We start from the raw sequence: 13763 nt of genomic DNA, 5'->3' as shown, positions 1-13763 counted from the left end.
TTATTTCCAGATCTAACCAACCAAATCTTTAGGGATTGAGACTTGGCAATCAGTATTTTTGATACATTATTCGGGTAATTCTGATAATTTCAGCCAAGATTCAGAACCAATGACCTAGATTACCACAGAAGCCTCTTCCATTTCTATTCCGGTTTTGTATTTTATACATTCCTGCACAATCTATCCTCCATGTTTCAAATTCTTTTAGGTCTTGGACTTAGGGTGTTATAATAATATTTCTCCTTATAAGATCCAATTTTTTTGTTTGTTTGTTTGTTTTGAGACGGAGTCTCGCTCTGTCGCCCAGGTTGGAGTACAGTGGTGCGATCCCGGCTCACTGCAAGCTGCGCCTCCCGGGTTCACGCCATTCTCCTGCCTCAGCCTCCCGAGTAGCTGGGACTACAGGCGCCTGCCGCCACGCCCGGCTAATTTTTTTGTATTTTTAATGGAGACGGGGTTTCAGCGTGTTAGCCAGGATGGTCTCAGTCTCCTGACCTTGTGATCTGCCCGCCTCGGCCTCCCAAAGTGCTGGGATTACAGGCGTGAGCCGCCGCGCCTGGCCTATAAGATCCAATTTTTATACTGTTATGTAATGATGCCTACCACAGCTTTTTAGATTAGTCATCTAAAAAGGCCATTCTGTCTAAGGCCATTCTGGCTATAGGGCAGGACTAAATACCTATGAAATAAGCAGAATTATGTTATTAAAAGAATATCAAAACACCCTACTCATACTTCGCTCTCACGGAGAAAATGCATCATCATCTGTTACCTAGATAAATGCATTTCTTTACTTTGGAAATTAGAAATAAGCATATTATTTGTGGAAGATATTTAAAATGTATGCATTGCCATTATTATGGTTTAATTTAGTATAATTGCTGCTGTAGGAGGCAAAAGGGCCTTAAGATGAGTTTACTGGCAAGGATATGGGATGCCAAACATAGTGAGCATACACAGAATGTTTGGGGAAAGTGAAAGGTATTCCTGAAGTTTTAAAGTATGAGTGTGTGTGCATTTTTGTGTTTCTGTGTGAGGGGAATGAGTTCTAATGACAAAGTAATAAGTATTATCTGAGATTGTTGCATAGAAAATCCTACTTAGCTCTGTTTCTATATAGTAAGTTGCTAGCCCAGCAAACTTACCTAAATCTTCAAAATGAGTGGCCAATTATTTAAAGCGAACTCAAATAATAAAAGAAAATCCCCTGACTTCACCAAACAACTTCTCTTCCCTACTCCTCTTCCTACAACTTTTTTTTTTTTTTTTTAAGAGATCAGAGTTTTGGGAATGGGACTCTTCTGTTCAGTCAATGGGGAAAGCAAATGGATGTTCCCATATGCAGAAATGTCCGTGATTCTGCTTGCCTTAATTTTTGAATATTCCTCTCCTCTACTGATAGTTTTTAATAGAAAACACTTGGAACACAGTATCTGTTCTCTTTCTCCTGTGTCCTCCTCTTTACAAAGGAGACTTAAGTTTTATATCAGCTAAATTACAGAGAGGAGGAAAAAGATCCCAAAAATAATTTGGAAAGGAATATTTATTGCTAGGTGGACCACTTCAAAATAGTCCCCTTTCTTCCTTAGAGAAAAATTCAAAGATTGCTTGGACAATGCTGATAATAATAGCTAAAGCATTTATTTATTATTATTTGTCAGGAATAACAAGAGGCTTAAATAAAATATCTCATTTAATCATTCCCCAAATCCCATAAATTTGATACTATTTCTTTATCTACTTTCTGCCAAGAAAACTGAAACACAATTCAAGAAACATTTCCAAACTCACACATTTTCCCAAGTGAAAAAAGCTGGATTCCAACCTGGACTCCATGGAAGCCCATACTGTATTGCTTACTGCCAAATTTTTAAAACATATTGATTTTGAAATATGTTATAACAAAAGTGAATGCTATACATTTCTTTCTTTCTTTCTTTCTTTCTTTCTTTCTCTCTCTCTCTCTCTCTCTCTCTTTCTTTCTTTCTTTCTTTCTTTCTTTCTTTCTTTCTTTCTTTCTTTCTTTCTTTCTTTCTTTCTTTCTTTTTTTTTGAGACGGAGTCTCTGTCACCCAGGCTGGAGTGCAATGGCACAATCTCGGCTCACTGCAACTTCTGCCTCCCGGGTTCAAGCGATTCTCTGAGTAGCTGGGACTACAGGTGCCCACAACCATGCCTGGCTAATTTTTGGATTTTTAGTGGAGACAGGGTTTCACCTTGTTGGCCAGGCTGGTCTCGAACTCCTGACCTCAGGTGATCCACCTGGCTCGGCCTCCCAAAATGCTGGGATTACAGGTGCGAGCCAACACAACTGTCCTATAAATTTCTTTTTTAAAAAAATTTAAGAAGCCAATATTTTGTGGGAATATTTTAAAGGAATCTGATAATTAATGTATCATATTGTGAAAAGTCTTTCAATATATAGTCAGGCTTTTAACCATATGTTTGCACTAAGCAAATGTATATAACAAAGAAAAAAAAGTTAGTTTTTACCTCTGTGACTGAATCCCTTGCAGTAAATAAATCAGGGTCCTGATAACACCACACTACATAATAGGGATGTTTTTCACAGGCATTTTTCTCTTCTCAGTTTCTCAAAGAACTTCATCAAAACTAACGGGACTATAGAGAAGATTTATCAGAGGCTCTGTCAGGTGTGTTACATTTCCCCTGCACATGGGAACGGGCACATCCATCTGCCTTCCCTAGAGATTAGCAGGATACAGAACTCGTGACAGATATACCTTTTAAAGAGACTATTTTTTAAAATAAAGGCTTTTTCTTCCTGTGCTATCTCTAATAATGAGGAGCAATCATTAAAAGCATTCCTGTAAAGCGTTATTTAATTTTGTAGTTATAATGAATAGACTAGAGAGTAAAACATCTCGAGTGTATCATGAGTAATTTCGCAGTGGGGACAGGCTCTTTGGCAGTGCATGAAGTAATAAAATTCCTGCTTCATACTGTATTGGTTCTCTTTTCATCTTCATTTAAGTTGTTGGATGTGATGTTTCCAGGTACATTCAAAGTCCGGAAATGCTAAATCTATCTAATAATATGTGTATCCGTCAAGGGCTGATTAATATTAAGAAACATATCTTGTGTAGATATCCTCACATAGAATAAAAGAGTGAAATGCAAAAGTAAACTTGTACCATTATAATTCCTTAAAACAATGTGATAACAATACATGTTAATAATAAACATACTATGGAATAAGGAGAGGAATCTTTTTTTTTTTCTTTTTTACCGTTACTTAAAGTTGTCAAAGCCCAATTCAAAGGGCCAGAATGTATTTTTATATATATAAAATGGCTTTTTAGTAATCAAATAAGATCTTTGTTGCAAGGAAGTTATTTGTAAATCGCTTTTGACATATAACTTAATGCTTTCATCAGTATGTTTGCTCTGTACAATGAATTTCTAAATCATATACACTTACCATGTATGTGTATGTGTATGTGTATGTGTATGTGTATGTGTATGTGTATGTGTATACAATTACACTTGTGAGAAAGCTCCTTAAATAAACCAGGTCAACCAGTTTGATTGGGAGACTGAGGAAAATGGGTCTGGTAAAGGTCAAGGTGGTTTCATAAACCAATTAGTGGCTCCATTAAAATCATCTCTAAATTTGATTTCTACATTTAACATTAAAAACAAACAAATAAAAAAAGCCTCCACGTACACACAGGGAGTACAGAAAGGTCCAAGACATAGATGGCTGAAAATGAAAAAAAAATACTAGTAATTGCTGTTAAAGAACTAGAAAATAAAAGAACTAGATCAGATAGCCTGATAATTAATGGACTGGTCAATATGTCCTATTTTGAACACAATTTATTATATTTTAAAATTAGAGACAAAAATACCAAAATAAAACTGTTAATTAAAAGTAAAGTTGGATGGCAAATATACAAGAAAAAAAGAAGTTCATAGAAGATTAAATTCTCAGGAAGAATAACTTTATTTCGGTGAAAGTTAAGTTCTGAGAAATTAGATTTAGCACATCACTAGTCCTGTTTGGAAACAAAACAGAGATCATTATGGATCTCTAAAAATTGGTGAGGGTTTTTTTATCTTCTTAAAAAAGAGACAGGAGAAATGTAAATATTTAATTCTTAGACTCTTGATTAATTGTAAAATTAATTTTAAAACAGAATAGTGACTTTTAGGACAGACTTAATAAATTTAAAAGTTCAGACGAACGTATTTGATTACCATTCTAACAGTATAAAATACAATATCATGTATATGCCTAGATTATAAGCATAAGCATTTTAATATAAATTTTGAGAACTTCATTGTATCCATTTTTAAATTTGAGTTTAATTAGGAAGTTATTGACTAGCTTATGAATTTATATAAGCAGCTTTAAAATCCTTAGTAAATATCTGTTTAATAGTGAGGTTATTGACATAGCAAATTAAATTTTTAATAATAAATATTTTTCTTCATAATTACTCTGCTTTCTATATTTTAACAATTAATGGTGTGGCTTTACATAAAACCAAACATGTTGAATCTTTTAAAATTTTCACCCCAAGGAAATCTGAAGATAAAGACATTCTACAAGAGAATCTAAGTAGCTTACTTCTTATATAACTAGTGTGGCTGTAACTCTTTCTGAAAACAAGGAGCACATTTCTTGGTACTATTTCACATAATAAATATTTATTTAAGAAGTGATTCAATACAGTGGAAACCCACATTTTTGTACAAGAACTGTGAGGAACCATCAATAAGCTGAAAATCTTCCTGATCATGACTAAATTCTTATAAGTTTTCTGCTGTGTAGTTACCTGTACTGGTAGAAATTAAAACAAGGCAAGAAAGAAGTAAAAGCTAAAGAAGCCTAATATAGCTAATATATCCAAGTTTGGGAGTGACAAAGATGGTCTCCTCAAGGTTCTGCTCTTAAGCAGGGTACCTGGATTCACTGTTACCTTGGGGGACTCTGCCGTCCCCTCTGCCCCCCTAAGCGTACACAGCCCCGTCTGTTCCTGCTGCTTCTTAGATCCCATGTTGCCCTCTCTCTCTCTTTCAGTCACAGCCAAACAACACTGGTCCTAATTAAACCAAGGGGATTGACATTCTCTCCTAGGTACTTAGAATGCTGTACCAAGAGCATTCTCAGACCATGCCAGCCAGGGAACAAGCCACTGCTTTTCCCTTATTGGGATTTCTCTCTACCCTTGTTTTCTAAGTAGTGAGAAAGTAACAAACTAAAACTTGGGATTCCCTGCAGCATGGCATAGCTCTCTATTCTTGCCCCTTTACAACCGGTGACATCATTTTCAAGGACATAATTCTTAAAACTTTCAAGACACAATTTTTAAGTGTTGAGTTCAGTTTTAAAATCAGTTTGCTGTTTTACATTAAATACTAATTAATGTGGTCAATAGAAGCACAATAACTATATTTGAATCTTAATCCAAACATCAAATCTCCACTTTTATTTATGTACGTTGTTATAAAAACAAGCTCATCGGCTCTCTAGTTGGAAAATAAACATTTGAATCAGACACACTTATTTGTGTATCGAACTTATTAGCTATGTGACTTTGGCAAGATAGTTTGCCTTTCTAAAGTCTTGGTTTAATCTTTTGTGAAATGTGAGTAGTTGTAATTGCTATTCCTCATCTACCATTTTGTAAATAAATACTTAGAAAACTGATAGGCCCATAGTAAGTATTTGATAAATGCAAGTCAAAAACTACCAATAAAGATTTTCTATAAATGACTTTAGCACTTTAAAAGGATCAGGAAAGTAATATTTTAAAACAGAAGAAAATATTTTGATATTTGTCTCTTAGCTTTACACTACTTAAAAGCACTGTGAATATAATCACTTGGTCATGAATTAATCTGGAAATCCCCTTTTTAGCATGGATAGAAATTAAGAATGGCATTAGTTTCTCGCTGCACAAAGAAATATTGATTCTATTATTTGTGAACTTTATTTTCCCAGAAACGTGATTGAACAATAGGAATGATGTCAAGTTACCTATTCCTTTAACCATTAAATATATTTAGTTTAACTGTATAAAAACATTTTTCTTTTTTTTTTGAATTTTTGTAAATTTATTTTGTATCCTCCAACTTTATTGAATTTGTTTAGTAGTTTTAACAGTTTTTCTATAAAGTCTTTATTTTATTTTATTTTATTATTATTATACTTTAAGTTTTAGGGTACATGTGCACAATGTGCAGGTTAGTTACATATGTATACATGTGCCATGCTGGTGTGCCGCACCCATTAACTTGTCATTTAGCATTAGGTATATCTCCTAATGCTATCCCTCCCCCCTCCCCCCACCCCACAACAGTCCCCAGAGTGTGATGTTCCCCTTCCTGTGTCCATGTGTTCTCATTGTTCAATTCCCACCTATGAGTGAGAATATGCGGTGTTTGGTTTTTTGTTCTTGCGATAGTTTACTGAAAATGATGATTTCCAATTTCATCCATGTCCCTACAAAGGACATGAACTCATCATTTTTTATGGCTGCATAGTATTCCATGGTGTATATGTGCCACATTTTCTTAATCCAGTCTATCATTGTTGGACATTTGGGTTGGTTCCAAGTCTTTGCTATTGTGAATAGTGCCGCAATAAACATATGTGTGCATGTGTCTTTATAGCAGCATGATTTATAGCCCTTTGGGTATATACCCAGTAATGGGATGGCTGGGTCAAATGATATTTGTAGTTCTAGATCCCGGAGGAATCGCCACACTGATTTCCACAATGGTTGAACTAGTTTACAGTCCCACCAACAGTGTAAAAGTGTTCCTATTTCTCCACATCCTCTCCAGCACCTGTTGTTTCCTGACTTTTTAATGATTGCCATTCGAACTGGTGTGAGATGGTATCTCATTGTGGTTTTGATTTGGATTTCTCTGAATGGCCAGTGATGGTGAGCATTTTTTCATGTGTTTTTTGGCTGCAAAAATGTCTTCTTTTGAGAAGTGTCTGCTCATGTCCTTTGCCCACTTTTTGATGGGTTTTTTTTTTTTTTGTAAATTTGTTTGAGTTCATTGTAGATTCTGGATATTAGCCCTTTGTCAGATGAGTAGGTTGTGAAAATTTTCTCCCATTTTGTAGGTTGCCTGTTCACTCTGATGGTAGTTTCTTTTGCTGTGCAGAAGCTCTTTCGTTTAATTAAACTAAAAACTTTTTTCTTAAACAGTTAAATATATTTAGTTTAATGGTATAAAAACTAATTATATTTAGTTTAAAAATTCAGAGAATGTAGAACCTTGAAGTATAGTCCTTAGAACTATAATTGGGTTTGCTCCTCTTCCTTCACTTCTTTTTTTAAGGGATCTTCCTTTTCTACTGTCATCTATTACCAATATTTCTACTATTTGCTGCTGACTGAAACCTGTATCTCAATTTTGCCTGACATTTCAGGCTGAATTAATTGAATTTAGATATTAAATGACATTTTAACTGGGCCTTGAAGTGTAAGTGTGTGTTTGTGAGACTGAGGACAAATGAATAACATGTACAATCTGAGCAAAGGCAGAGAGATAGGCAAGAACCCAGTTTGCTTGGGAAGCAAGATGTTCTAAAGGATGATTGGCTAGGGAAACGGCTGTTATTACAGGATGGACAGAAGGTTGATTTTGATGGCAAAGGACTCTGAGCATTTCAAAGGAGTTTATGGTTTATCTTGGATTATATTTGCAGTTGATAACAATTGACTGAAGTATTTTGTTGCTCTTTATTTAATTTTTTTAATTGAGCCTTAATAATATGACATTTTGTGGCGCTTTCATTGTGTAGAGACTGCATGGGCAGCATTAGAAAGAATGAATTGAAGAACAACAAGGAATAAAGGAAAGAAGAACAATTAGAATTTAATTACAACAGTCTGAGTGGAAGATTGATGAGAAACTGAACTGATAATTGAGTGTAAGGGCTGGTTATAAGAGACATTGAAGAGACAACTGGCAGGAATGTGTGAGTAGAAGTGGACCTGGCTAACTATGAGGAAGAGGGAGAAGTCAACGATGCCTGCATTATGTTTTCTTTTATTTTGGCAACTGCTGAGATGAAAACTTTGTTTCTTTCACCAACTAAGTAAAAAGGGGAAGAGGAATTTTGAAGAAGTAAGGGAGATGTATAGGTTTAATTTGGGAATATATTGATCTGAGTGATACACACACACACACACACACACACACACTCAGGTTGGAATCACAATAGGAAGTAGGATTGTGAGAGTACAGAACTCAGAAGAGTGAGCAGAGCTATAAACAGATATTTTAAAACTACTAGCTAATTGGCATGTGTGGTAGTTGAAGACCCATTTATGGAGTTTCCCAAAGAACAACTCTATTGGTTGACACATTGCTATTAATTTTCTTCAATTCCAAGAACTCCTTAAACCAACAATCTCCAGATTATCATCTCCTTGCTATTCCTGCCCTCTTCTAAGCTCCTTGATTTGTTCCTCGGGCCCTGGCACATTCTCTTCTCACTTGTGGACACTGTTGCCACTCTCTAAACTGGATTAATCATTATTTACCCTGAAGGCCCCAGTGGGTGTCCAATTTAGATAATTCTTCATATAAAATTTTCTCATATCACTTTGCACTCTCATTGTATAATATCAACAGTCACAATCTGCATCTACATGTCTTTATGATTGCATTGTGAGTGCTATGAGAATTAAACAAACAAACAAACACAAACTGACAGGTTTCATCCTCACTCTATTCTAGTGTTTCATGTAACCTGGCCCAGAATTTTTATTTTTTCTTTCTTTCCATCCTGATATGGTTTGGTTGTTTTGTTCCCTCTAAATCTCATGTTGAAATATGACCTCCAGTCCAGGCGCGGTGGCTCATGCCTGTAATCCCAGCTCTTTGGGAGGCCAAGGCAGGCAGATCACGAGGTCAGGAGATCGAGACCAGCCTGGCCAACATGGTGAAACCCCGTCTCTACTAAAAATACAAAAATTAGCTAGGCATGGTGACGTGCGCCCGTAGTCCCAGCTACTCGGGAGGCTGAGGCAGGAGAATCGCTTGAAGCCAGGAGGCGGAGTTTGCAGTGAGCCAAGATTGTGCCACTTCACTCCAGCCTGGGCAACAGAGTGAGACTCCATCTCAGAAACAAAACAAAACAAAACAAAACAGACCTCCAGTGTTGGTGACGAGCCTAATGGGTGGTGTCTGGGTCATGGGAGTGCATCCCTCATGAATGGCTTGGTGCTGTCCTCCTGGTAATGAGTTCTCCCTCTGTGAGTTCACATAGGATTTGGTTGCTTAAAAGAGCCTGGCACCTTCTCCCTCCGTTTCTTGCTCCTGCTCTTGCCATGTGATATGCTGGCTTCCCTTCACCTTCTGCTATAATTGTAAATTTCCTGAGGCCCTCACCAGAAGTAGATGCCAGACCATGCTTCCTGTCCAGCCTGTAGAACCATGAGCCAGATAAACCTCTTTTCTTTATGAATTACCCAGGCTCAGGTATTCCTTTATAGCAATGCAAATGAACGAACACACTTCCTAAATAAAAGATTCCGTGAATGAATGGATAAGTTTCTTTTGGATATAGCCCAGTTTTCAAGTTCCAGTATGATAATATTACCTTAAGTCTGTGTTATCTCTTGAAAGGGGTATTTAGGAGTCTAATAATCACTTCCCACATTTCCAGTGTCTTTCATATCTAATCAAACTTAACTACCACTTCAAAGCACAATGTTATTCCTGTCAGCAACTCTTTTTCTCTGTTCTTTTCTTCCTTGATGCTAAAAACTTAGTTTTCAATTCTGTACTGAATTTTCTATAAAAATCCTTTAATTTTGCATTTGGAGTAAGGTCTCGACCTAACTTGTTAGCTTTTTCTTTTATGATTCTGCAAGAAACCAGACACTTACTAGCCGAACAGGACTATTCACATTTAAACACATTCATTCAGGGATTTCATAATACTATCAGTTTACTTGTACATTTATTCAGTAAACATTTTTGTGTGCTTACTGTATGTCTGTTTGGTACTAGGCACTGAGCATACACATAACCTTAATTTATAATGTTGATGCTATTTCCTTTCTTAAAACACTCTCACACTAGCAATGCTTATTAAAATTCTTCACATATCAAATTACTTATTCTTTAACAATTAAATTTATTTAGTTTAAAAGTTGAAAGAATGTAGTAGAATCTTTTTTCAACTATCTCTTTCTCAGTGAGGCCTATCTCACCCACCCTAATTAAAACTATAATCACTCATTCCCAGCACGAAGAACTCAGAATCCCAACTATCCTGTGCTTTTTCTTTTTTTTCAAACACTAATGTTCTAACATGTCATATAACATATTTATTACTGTGTATTGAATATTATTTGCCTGTACTCACTAGAATACAAGCTTCACAAGGGCAGAGAGTGGTGACTATTCACCAGTGTACTCCAACTACCTGGAAAGATAGTAACATTCAATAAAGTGTCCCGCTGGTAAGATATTCTCTTAATGAAACCTCTTCTGAGAACCCAAGCTTCAGTTTACATAGCACTTTCCTTGTGCCTCTCAGATAAGACAGAACATTTTCCTTTATTGTATCTTCCCATTAAATACAAAGCTCCGCAAGACTAGACAGTGTTGTTCACATATTTGTATCTTCTGGAGAGTTTAGCCCATCAGCCGAGTTAATTGCAAATAATTATTGAAAAAAATAAATGAAGTTAATACAATAATACATAGTATACAGTGAAAATAATCTGTATCATTTTTCAAATATTGTGACCCAGTTGGGTCTAAGTAAATTATTGTTTTCTTCATTTAGGTTCTTTTAGTTTGAATTCAGTATATCAGAGGATTTTTAGACAGCAGTAATGCAGATGATATGTTCTCTCTGAACTGCTTGAGTATATTTGATATACATAATTTTTCAATCTTTTTATAGAATGAGATTGAGGTTTGCCTGAAAGAAGAAAAGCTCAAGAAGCAGTAGTCTTTGCTACAGGAAGACACACTATAACAGATGTTCTTTTCTTTTTTTATAGTCACAGAAAACCATCTTAACTTTGTGAAATTAAAGGGTAGAACTGACACAAACATGGAACAATTCTAACTTCCTAACCCAACCTCAAAACTTAGGGTTTGAAAATTGGTTACAGCTGTTCCTTTCTGTTTCTTAGGGTTTTGTTGTTGTTACTGTTGTTTTTTTCCCTTAGTGGTGGACACTTTTATGCACCAGCACTCAAGCAGAGTCTCTCACTGCAGGTGCATTTACCATTTGGGGACCGTGCTGCCCTTGTTTTGTTAGCCTCAGCATTTTCAAAAACCTCACTTCGCCCGTGGTGCTTGTGAATATATCACTGTCCACCTCTTTTGCCTTTTGTATTTACCATGTCTTATGCTTCAGCGTTTCCGATGCCCTTGAGAAGCCATAACCATGCTTTACATTTGAAAGAGTGCCAGCTCATTTAATCAGGCTGAGTTTGAGAGGCATGGATGAATTTATTCTATCTAACATTTAATAAAAAAAATTTAAAAATGTGACTTATGCCATGACATGCTTAGCGTTACCCTTCCGGGTTTAAATTTGAGAGCTGTCAGCGCCCTCCGTGGTCTGGAAACTGACATGTTATCAATCAAGTGCGTGGGTGACAAGGCCGCTGATGTCCTCCCAAGGCTCTTGTTTAATAATTAATTTTTCATTGCAGGCATGTTCAGTAAATGGATTACAAAACTTAAGCCCGTTTAAAAGGTTTTAGAAATTCATTATTAGTTTTAAAAGATGAATGCACAAATTAACTATCCATGATAGATGAGGCATACCAAATATAGCCAGGTCCTATGTGGTTTTTGGCTTATATTTATATATAGCGTAGAGTAGGGTAAAAAGTCAGTACAGTTTTATAGAGAATGTCACTGAAGCACCGAGGAAGTGATTCTTTCAAAGGAGACTCAAAAAAGGAGATCAGATGACAAAATTGTGCTTTGAACCTTTTCATCTTTTCTGTTGCTCTCAGAAGTCCCCAGCCATCTAGCCTCTGGACAGGCTCAGCTCTATTTCTGGAGTCAGTACCTCAGCTTGTTTTTACCACAGAATAATATTATGATTTAGAATGAAAGAATTCTTATCAGTTATCACATCTTAATTTCCTTAATTCAACGTCAGTGCCAGTTTTTAAGCTGTTATCTTTCAGCTCCAAACCCACCAGCTTTGTGATTCCCGGGCTAGTCTCAGCGCTCTGCATATCCGCTTTGCCATCTGGCTTCATATTAAGTTTGGCCAGTAGGGCACGCTAGAGGGAGACCGAATGGCGGGGTGAGGGGAGCTACTGCGTCCGGCTTTGCAGGCCGTTCCTTTCAGGGTTGCCGCAGCAATGGCACTTCATCCTGGCAGCAGCCATTTGCTGGTTGCAGTGCCAGTTTCTTGGTTTCTTTTTTGCATTCCTGGAATCAGTTTCATCACTCTCTCTTGGAGTTACCAAGAGTCGCCAGTCAGTTTCCTCTCCGTAGAAGGCTGAGTCCCAATTCCATAGGGCTCTGTGCCAGACTTTTAGTTTCTGATAACTCCGAAATCCTTCCTTCTGTTTCCTAAGCTATACAGGTATTCTAGTTTTTCTCGCAATTTTTCATTACTAGGCTACATCAGTGTCCTTTTTCTTTCTTTCTTTTTCTCACTTTTTATTTGTACCTTTAGTCCTCCAACAATTAACAATTCCCCATGTTAAATTCTCTCTGTTTAAACAACTAACGGGCTCTCTGTATTCCAACTAGATCTCGGCTGATGCAAATGCCATAGACAATCAATCGATCAATCAATCAGCAAATCCAATTTCCCTCTAGCCACTAAAGGGACTTAATATAATTGAATGATTATAGAATTCTGATCCCATTTATCTCAAGCCATTGGAAATATTTTTCGTGTGATTATAAGATATGTAATTTTAAAAAATGATTTTCTAAATCAGGATTCTTACCAGATTATTTCACAGCTTATTCACTCGTTGATTGCTTTCCTCCTACCCTTGTTAGCTTTTGTATGCCTGTCCTGCATTTTAAACCAAGGTATGAGGAGGATAAAGTAAATAGTAAATGGTATGATAGTGGACAAAACTTTGAATCTTTTTCCCTATTCATCATCTTTGTGCAAGTTGGTAGGGAGGTCCACTAATTCAGCCTCCCCACTCCCTGTCCCTTCAAAGTAAATCAGAAGCTTCAGGTAAAAAGCAGAGAAGCTACCCAAGTTCTTTTCATTTATTTTATCATCATACTAATAATTTTGCTTTCTGAAATGATTACTCTTACAAGCAGCAAATATATTTTTTAGGAAGTTAGAATTATTGATGTCACGTTTTCATATTCAGTATCCCAAGTAAATATCAGGTAAATTCAGGAAAATAAATACAACCATTTTCTTGGTTAATTGTTTTTAAATTTAATATATGTTCATTTATTCTTTTAAATATATATTTCATAAATGGTGACTATGTATTCCATGACATAAAAACTAAGTATTTTTAGTGGGAAATTCTTTGTGGAATCACTGAAATGATAACTAGTGTTAGCAATACTTCTGTTTCATGAGACGAGTCACTTCATGAAGACTGCAAATTATTTTTTGTCCCCTCTAGAGTTCATTTCATGGGAAATTTAAATTTTATTGTCTTATCTTTAATGTTAAACATTTCCTTCACATATGGTATGGCCAGACATGTTTTCTTCTTTGCTGCTATTTTACATTTTAGATGTAGTCCATTCAGGATCTTTTTTTTTTTTTTTTTTTAGGAGTCAGAGCTTGAA

The 13763-nt window shown here is 36.0% G+C and overlaps 1 protein-coding gene across 5 annotated transcripts in view; it reads left to right on the top strand.

The window, feature by feature from the left end:
- The window catches only part of PCDH9 (protocadherin 9), a 922754-nt gene that overhangs the window by 224505 nt on the left and 684486 nt on the right, over positions 1 to 13763 (top strand). The gene's annotated exons all lie outside the window — the stretch shown is intronic.

The sequence above is a fragment of the Gorilla gorilla genome, chromosome 14, assembly GCF_029281585.2.
Source record: "Gorilla gorilla gorilla isolate KB3781 chromosome 14, NHGRI_mGorGor1-v2.1_pri, whole genome shotgun sequence".
Lineage (NCBI taxonomy): Eukaryota > Metazoa > Chordata > Mammalia > Primates > Hominidae > Gorilla > Gorilla gorilla.
The sequence above is the reverse complement of the archived record's forward strand: the minus strand, read 5'-3'. Positions and strand labels throughout refer to the sequence as shown.